The following is a 9,866-nucleotide window of genomic DNA, read 5'->3' on the forward strand; positions in this document are numbered from 1 at the left end:
ACGAAAACGTCAAAGCCACGGATAGTGTCGGAATTACAAATGGCGAAAATTCCTCGGTAATATCGTGTGGGATTCGCGCGATTACTTTTTTTCGTGGAAAATCAATGCGCGACTGTCGGCCACACACTCGCTACGTTATACGACACGCCGCAGGTGTTGAAATTTGAAACACGCGACTTCTATTATCTCTTTCTTTATATCTCTTAATTGGAGTAGGTCCCGAAGTAACTTTGGGCTAAAACATTTCGGAGAAAAAGATCTCCTCGGATTCGATTCGATTTCGATGGAGAGTTCGCGAATAGGACATTAGCCACCATAGCTCCTCCGACGACGTTTCGAAGACCGAGTCAAGGGTCACGAATCAGTCGTTTGAGGTAGTGTAGATTTTCTATCCGTCTGCGGCGAGAGGCGACTTATCTACTGGGCGAATAGAGTGGATAGAGATCTCTTTCTGTCCTCCGAGAGTGGAGAAACATTGTCTTATCTCGGAACGAGGTCACGTGCCACCCGAAGCGCGGAAGAAGCCCCGGATAGAAAAGAAAGTCGGCGAGGCGAGGACGAGAAGTAGTAGGGAGAACGAGGGGAAAAAAGCGAGCAGGGCGAAGACAGCTCCGGAGAATACCACGGCACGTTCACGTTTATGTGTTATCTTTTAGTCTGCGGAAAAATATTGTCCTACAAATCAACTCCAGCTGAGAAATTGCTCGCCCGTGAGGGGACCATAAGTTCTGGTAGTCATTGATCGTCCAACTTTCGCTCCCTTCCCCCCCGGCCACGAGTGGTAATCGAATTACTTTCTTAATGATACACTCGATGGTCGATAGGTAAAACCGTAGCTCCGCACATTACCTTCGCTCGTGCACGGTAATACGAGCTCCGCGTTGTTAACCCCAACGAAAGTTTTTTTATCACATCCACCGAGTGTAAAGATTCGCGAGTAATGCGCGCCTTCTTTTATACGCTAATATCACTGCCGAGATGTATCGTTTTTTCCCTTCTTCTTTTTTTTACGAGAGAGCCTTTGGACGCGCTTGTTACGGGAAATTGAGAGGATCTCCTTACTCTCTCGTTATCTCGATCCCCTTAACTCGTCCCGCAGGTCCTCCGTTGCGAAAATGATACTTTGTATGAAATCCGCGGGAAATCTCGATGCTCGTCGTGCGTCGCGTGGAACATGTCCTCGGAATATATCTTGTTGAAAATACATTGTGCTTATATTTGCCATCTCGCGTAGTCTTGGACGGATTTCACCGTATCTCCGAATTCAGGTCGGCGATATTGATTAGTATTTTTCGATGTTTTTTGCCGAAATTATTCGACATCGACACGTGATACGGGAGGAACCGCTCGAGAACATTGGAAAACGTCTCTCACCTTCGATCGTCCTTCGCGATGTCACTGGAAATTTTCAGCGATATCACACACCGTCGATATTAGCACGTCAAGCTTAATTATACGTAACATTGTGGAAATAGTTGCCGACGGAGTCGGTCGTTTAAAACTCGAAGAATAGCGAAATGCTGTCGGGCGAGCGCGGCCGATTTCTCCGGCTCAGCGCGGCGTATTTTTTCTCGCGATTGTCCGCGGAGACGATCGCGCGGGTGGAGGAACAAAGGTAATGAATAACGCGCGACAGCGCGCTAACTTACTGTCTAACTTTCTTGCGAGCAAGAAACATTGCTCCATGAATACGTATATACATATATTTCTATGCGGGGCGACTCGGTCTCGTGAAATATGTACCAGCCACCGGAGCGCGTGGAGAACTTTGAAATCTGACGGACAGAACCGGAAAGAATCGCAATCGTGGCTGCTTCGCCGCCAGGAACATCGCGCCGAAGTAATATTTTTATTCGGCAAAGAGCCACCGTACTGCGTTCCCGGGACTTCGACCGCGGGCGAAGCTTCTACGGAAGATTAAGGCGGCGCTGTGCATCCAACAACTTTCCCTCCGGCCGCTCTTAGCCTGATGTATCTCGACCTGCGACTTGCGACGGAATAATTAGTGCGATTCCGGCGTATCGGATAGCGCGAAAAAGCGCTAATTGGATACAAGACGATTTCGGTTAAGCCCGGTCAATCGGCTCTCCGTCGATAATTGTTTCCATCTCCTGCTATCCTAATCCATCAGGGAAGACAAGGTGATTACGTGCCGGACGCGTTTATGCCGGTAGAGAAAGTTTAGTCCGATCAGTGAAGCGGCGCTGGTGAACTCTGAGAGAGAGAGAGAGAGAGAGAGCGGGTCATTGGACAGTAGGCGGACTTCACAGACAGCCCGGGCAGTTCGGTTAATATGCAGTTAGTACGTCATTTGTTTCTCGCCGCCGGGAAGGGCTTATCATAATCTCTGACGTGACGGCACCCCCCCGGATCTCCGGCTGTTATCGCGGCAGCCGAGCGGCGCGCACAGTGTCCGGTCGATTTCTCGAGGATCATGCAGGCTCGAGAACTCGCGAGCAACTCGTCGGCGGCCGCTCCAGCGCGTTACGACGGGAATAAATCCGGCGTCGCTGGATATTACAAAACGCTGAAAATGGCGACGCGCATCGGGACGAATTTATTCGCGCCTGGAGGGCGCGAGTTCGCCGTAGGGAGAAGCTTTACAGCATCGAGGTAACGCGGTTAAGAGGGAAGTTCCGCCCGACTCGAACAAACGCCGCGCGACTTTCGTTCTCCTCCTCGTTCTTCCCTCACCGGCCGGTGCTGGCTTTTTTACGGAAAACTTGCGCCCTCTCTCTCTCTTTCTCTCTCATCGTTGCCGCGACCGACGCAGTCTACCGGGAAATATATATGCGGGCCATTGAATGACAGGATTTCCAATCAGTGGAAATCCCATCGTGCTCAGGGCGGCTCTCGGCGGCAACCCAGCGTCGAGCGTCGCCACCCCACGATATTCCGGGCATTCCTTTTTCGTCTCCCCCGGTGCTTTCGACTTACGTACAATCAAAGTTTTCCGCGCCGAGTCTGTGCGACGACGACAACGGCGCGAAGGCAGAAGTCGACGAATGAACGAACGAAGGCGGGGAGGGATGAGAGCTGGGAAAAAGATGGATCCAGGTGGAGAGTGAGAAAGCTGGGAGATTGAGAGAGAGAGAGCACGGGGGCTATAGAGAGGGTTCGGCAGGACGAAGAGACTCAAGAGTCGAGAAAATCCTTGATTAGATGTTCGCGTCAAAGGAGCTCTTCGCGCGCCGAGAGTCGAAGAAAGGAGAAGAAAAGAGCGAGGTAGAGAGAGGCGCGTTGCGTCACTTCGCGGCCCAGTCGGGAAGGCGAATTAAAAATAGTCTCTGACTATGAACGCCGCGGGATCGATTGCCATTCTATCTATCGGATCGGTGAGAACGAGGGAGAGAGGGAGGGAGGCGGACAAACAGACCGTGTGAGAGGGGAGGGAAGGGGAGGAGGAGTCGAAAAGGGCCGCGCCTTTCGAAAGCGGAATGGAATGATCTAACTCCCGTTCAAGATACGTCCCGTTCCGTCCTATTTCCTGAGGTCGCGCCGAGCGACGGCCAGTTATGGATGTTGAAAATTCAATTACGCGGGATTTATGGCTGCCGGCGCTGGGCATATTTATTATCGCACTATCCCCTTCTGTAACTTCCGTTATCCTCCGCGCGCACCCGTGCGCTCGTCGCCGACGCTCCGCACCAGCCCGACCGATGACGTCCGTTTCCCATGACGCTGATGATTAAATAGAAATTCATCCGCGACGTCGGATAATCGACGCTCGATTCTCGCTGCACGCAGCGAGGAAGAAGGAAGGAAAGAAGGATAGAAAGGGAGAGAGAGAGAGAGAGAGAATCATCGCCTCTCGTGTCGACGGTATCGATCTCGACGACGTTCCGCACTGTCGAAGGAAAGAAGGATAGCGCGTATCCGACGATGATCGGTGGGTGAGAATTTGCGAGCTCTCGATTGTTACGGACGGAAACGTGGAGACAGAGGGCGAAAATCGAGCTCCGCTCGCGCCGTTCGTCCGGCCGCGCACTGATCGTAACGTTTCGCTCGTGTTCATAGCAATCGCGCGATTACCGGAATAATATTCGCGTCGATACGTTACCGCATACGAAATGAACGGACGCCGGCCAGCGCAGTTGACAGCGCGAAGGACGAATGTGTGAACCGGCGGCATTATTAAATATACAATATGCGCCACCTAATGACGTGACAATATCCATATTATTATTAATTTATATACATAATTAATAGGTGCCGCATTTCGACTTCGATCGCGACATAAACCGCTCATTCATCCGGCCACCCGCCGCGGTTTCATACGGTCGGCGCTTTTAAGCAAAAACGAGATATATTCCTCCGCCGGATACAAACGGAATAAATTTGCTTAATCGCGCTGCTCATTAGCACCCGAACTTTAGTCGGTGCGCAACGTTATCGTGTTACCCGCCGCGGAATTACCTCCTCTCTTTTAAACGCGGCTTATATCGATTGCGCATCTTTAGTTCGGTGTTGCGCGGCGCTCGTTACTTCGGACTCGTAATAAAGGGCCGTGTGCGATTACACGAAGCACTTCCCCGCGACGTGTGTCATGCCAGTTTTCACGAGGCTTCGATATATTGTCGAGACCGAAAATAAGGGACGAATAATTTCCACGAGTACTTTCTCTCACACATGTTTCTGCTGCATTGCGAATCTCAAGATGTGAGAATGTAAAGAGAGTAATCACAGGGAAGTTTATATTATAAATATAAAACCGTTTTGTCATACGGATAAAAAAGAAATCATTTTCTAAGTTCGCATTTCGCGGCGGCACGAGTCGTAAACGTTCTCGTCGTAAGTAGTTGCAGACGCGCGCGGTCAGACGGAATGCGGAACGGGCGATGTCCGACCGCGCACGTCTGCAACTACTTACGGTCCGGCATTTGCAGCTTCTACAGCGGAAATGTGGTCTTAAAAAATAATTTCACTCGACACCGTTGGAATTTCGCGTAAAACTCTTTCTAGAATTTTCGTTCTTATGGAAATTTTTTTAATTTATACAGATAACAATGAGGGCGTGGAATTAGTTTCGAGGGTTCGTTTCACGTTGTTAAACGTCGGAGAAAACACTCGTAAAAATACACGCGCCTCTAATTTTCGACTTTTCAACAATATGTCCCAAGTTCGTAAAAATCGACAAGGCGCACGTCGAGACACGCGTTCCCTCGTTGCTCGTACGTCGAGGCTCGAAAGTCGTGGCACCTGCAGCCGGTTTTATTCCTCGTGGATATACTTTTCTCCCTATCGAGCTGTGCCGCGCGAAGATTGAGGTGCACCGGCGGCCCCGAGTTAATTAACTCTGAGTTAGCGATTCGTTGCCCCTCCCAGATTATGATCCTATGTAGATAGTGAAAGAAAATTTGGTTAATCGAATTTATCGCTAACCGACGTTGATGCAATTAGCCCGAAGTCCCGGGAATTAAAAACGCCCGGCACTATAGAAGTTTTAAATAAATCTAGCTCCAATTAAAAACGCCAATTCCTTCGGAGCGCCGCGATTTAAATCCAAATATAGGTCGCGCTGCTCGCAAACGTATCTTCTTCCCTTAACTTCCGTGTATCGGATCCAGAAACAAAGCAACAGAGAAGGTCCTCGTGAAGGCCTTCTAAAATCCAGAACCGCAACTCCGTAGGGCACATCGCGCGCGCGTTTAATCGATCAGAAAATCATTACTGGTTCGCACACAACGGTAAATCCCACACGATTATCTCTCTCTCTCTCTCTCGAATGTTATACGCTCATGTTCTCTCGAAAGGTATCGTTAGCGCGCGCCTCGCAGTCCTTGCAACGCCGCTGTGCATTAACACCTCGACTCGAAGATGTAACATAACAAACATATCGCCGACGACACGTTCGCTGTGGACCGTCGTGGAGCGTGGACCAACGTAGCAGCGACTCCATCGACTCGATTACACCGGTTGGCCGGGTCGGTACTACCGCGGTAACTACTGACTGCGACAATCTGCATTGCGTGGTTCACGCACACAGAGAGCGGCATATCGACGAAGCGGCCGTACTCGCGCCCGTGCCTCGCATCGCTCGTCGCTATTACAAACGTAAGGGATGTACAGTCCTGCTATCGACCATGTTTCATCTGTCACATCGGCCCGATACGCGCAAAGCTACGCGGCCCAACCGGCGCTCGGGTGCACGTGCACTGATACGAATTACTTCGGCTTCCGGTAATGTGCGACCGCAATTAATTTCTACGCGGGCTCGCGGCCGCTTTCTCCACCATCTATACTTGTATATATAATTACTGGAATAAACGTAATCACTGCTAAATTACCTGTCGTATGCACACGCACGAACAGACGATATTTTCCTGCCTTTTCCGTTGCGCCGAACTAATATAACGTTATTTTTTTTCTTTGTTGTTTTTTTTTTTAATACGTGATATAATGAGAAATAAAATTGAAGAATTACCTTTGGGAAAGCGACACACGTACAAACGCGCGCTCGCGTGTTCGAGAAGCGAATGCGAAAATAAATATGTCTATTTATATGTACTGTGGCCGGAAGTATCTCATTTGATTGCAAAATTGAAGCTCTGCGCGCAATATAGAAAAAGCGCTACGCTTACATACTGTTTATATTTTACGCAGCGCTCGCGCAGATCTGCTATGTTATTTCCACATGCTGGAAACACCTGGGAGCTCCGCCAGCCAGGCATAGGCGCGATATTTTTTCGTCGTTTTACCGAGCACACACACACACACACACACACACGCACGCACGCGTGCAGGATTCTCCTATTTATATTTTCCTCGTATATACGGATTTAACAAGTAAAATTTCCTAACTGAAGAATTATTATGAGAGGCATTTGCACATATGCGTATTTGTAGGTCGACTCGCGAAATGAGACATAAGCGCAAGATGAGAGACATTTTGGATTTTCGCGTCTCTGCCGCATCGAATATATATCCTCGTGCCAAGTTAAATGGAAAAATCTCGGCCATGTCATCGTTTATCGCGTAAACGTCAAATTATCGACGAGAAACCCGAAAGAATAAGGAGGTCGCCGAAGGGCGCACGGTATCGTCTCGCGCAAGACATGCAATCAAAGGTCCCCGTGCGAATGAACGCGCGCGCGACTTGACTGCCGTGACAGCGAAAATCGTGAAAAAAATATCACAAAAGCACGACAGTATCCGATAGGTGCTCGCAAAGCACCGTAAAAGTTCCACGGTAGAAAAGATAAAAGGTAAAACTGCGTCGTAACAGTGCGCAAACTAGCAGCGCGAACGAACTTTCGAAGATAAACTACCTGATCCGCTGACGACCCTCAAAAAGTTGCCTCGCAGCGTATCTTGCCTTCTTGTAACGTAAACGCGCGCCGTCAAACGGCCGATTTAACTCGGCACGACGTGTACGACGAGCGTTCTCTCGCGAATTTGCTCCTCGTGATTGCGCCACGCAAATCGAGATTCGTCGGAAAACAGCCCTCCGTTCTGATGACATTTTTTTCAAGCGTGATTCCCAACCTCCCCCAAAAGATGACGTCATCGCGTGTATGCTATATATAATAAAGTAAGTTACATAATTAATTCATCGCTTACCGAAATTAAAAATAGAGATTATTTATAATCCATTGCTCGTCGAAATTCAAAATAGAGAAGAGAAAAAACGTAGGTACCACTGCAAATCCAAGCGCGTTATTTTTACACGTATAAACTAAAAGTGGCACATTTGACTGAGGTTCTTTTTACGTGTTTTTTTGCAGTGTTGGGTTACGTCATTTGAAACATCTAATCGTGTTAAACGACATGACATTTAGAACGGCAAGAGATGTGTAAGATAAGCCTCAGCTAAAATAACACACTTGGATTTTGCAGTGTAGGAAATCCCAAATACGAATCGTATATATTCGTCCAGAGACTGGGGAGATATCAATACCAATTTAGTACTGAAATACAAATGTCACGATACCAATGTCTTAGATAGAAAAACGGGAAATGTCATTAACGCGAAGTCTAAATGAACTCAGCAGTAAGAACGTTTACTCGACGAGTGGAAGACCCGAGTTTTATCCCAGCCGAATCCAGACAGCCCCGACGTTTCTCACTTCATATAACATTAAAAATACAAATAAGTATTCCTGGCCATAATTCTGACTCTCCCTTGCACAGTATGATTGTGATATTAACAATTATATGGAAAGAGAAGAGTAATAATAATTATTAGTGGGAATCGGTATTATCCCAGTATTAGGAATCGATAATTTTTGGTACTCTTGCAATATTGAGAATCGGTACAGCTACAGTACTATCTTTCGAATCTTGGTTCTTTGCTGTCATTACAATATTCCACCGGTATCAAATCGATATTCTATCATCTAGTACTGTTCACTAAAAATCGGTACTGGAACAGTACTTTGGCAGCAATTATTTCCTACTTGGGATGTCGAAATAATTGAATATTAAACGATTCTTAATATTCATTTTCCACAAATGCTTATAATAATATCTGGAGCCGTTCTACAGGTTTTCTCTACAACGTAAACATGGAAATAACGGCAGAATATAGAAGCTTGTAGCGTAAAGGCAGGCTGCTAACAGCTTGTTTATGTTTCGAGATTCTCCATGAATCCTTAAAGTTCGACGGAGGGAGTTCGCGGGATTAATGCGGCGGCAGAATTTCGACTCGGATGATGCTCGCCGCGCTGTTGCATTTATCTCATCGTTTCCTGCAGGTGCGTGTTTGTCGGAACGCGACGGTGGCAGTTTTCATTGTAGCGCTCGCACGTGCATCGACCCACCCCTTCCTTCTTAAAGCTGTCTTAATCCGCAGTTAAGCGCAGGGTAATAAACTCCACGGCAGACTTTATGCTCTTTTTATTTGCCGGCGCGCGATGTATATTAACGCTCGCAATAAATATCGCTCTTATCGGCCGCGTTTCGCCACCTTGTTAACGCGCATTGATTTTTCTTCCTCCCCGGTGTCGGACGAGGAAAGGAGGGAGGGAACGGTCGGTGGCGGTGACGCGAAGCGTCGCGACGAGCCCCGCGGATTTTGACAAATAGCGTCATTCCGTAAACGGACCAAAAACGCTCGCGTCCCGTTAAACCCAAATAATTCAGGCACTCTGGCCTGTCCGTCCGCCCCCGCCTCGCCATTATACGACTATACCGGTCGGTTCTACTCACCGTCGACCCCTTATTCCGACTATTATTCTCCCCTAGGCAGCCTCGTGAAAATCCAACGCGCCAAAATACGTCACGTCGAAAAAGTACAATCGCAATGCCTCGTATTCCCCGTGGAACGGCCAAACTGTTGATTCTCACGTCGGCGAGTCGCTAAGATTCGCGTTCGGTATATCTTAGAATCCACGTATATCGGACGGATACGCGCTGCTGAAATAACGCTAATTGTACGCGACGGTGTCGCGAAATAACTCGTTTTCTTCGTCATCCCCGAGATTTCTTCGCGAGACTTGAAGCGTGCGACGCGGCGGCGCCGCCCGGGAGAGACCGTTTTATATTTAAAACGGTTAGTAAATCTGAAGGTCGTAATGGCTCGTACTAAAGATGTCCGTTGAAGAAATAGAATTAAAACTTGAACGTGTTCTACAAGCCGGCGCGCGCCCTCCCGCTTGGTTCGAATAAAAAAGCGAAGCGAGCGAGAGTTGCGCCGGGGTTATATCGGACGGAATTAATTGAAGCACTTTAGAAGACTCTATCGTGTAGCCAGTTTACATAAGAATGCTGTGCAACGAATGGTTCCGCGGCTCTTCAGCGTAATAACATACCCGGAGTCAGAACTGAACCTCCAGGAAAGCTTATACGCGAAAAGATTTAAAAGACGGTTCTCGACAGTCGCCTTGTAATTTGCGATATAAATCGGGTGTCGTGTTTCAATTCAAACT

The sequence above is a fragment of the Dinoponera quadriceps genome, unplaced genomic scaffold (genome assembly GCF_001313825.1).
Source record: "Dinoponera quadriceps isolate SergipeBrazil2010 unplaced genomic scaffold, ASM131382v1 scaffold616, whole genome shotgun sequence".
Lineage (NCBI taxonomy): Eukaryota > Metazoa > Arthropoda > Insecta > Hymenoptera > Formicidae > Dinoponera > Dinoponera quadriceps.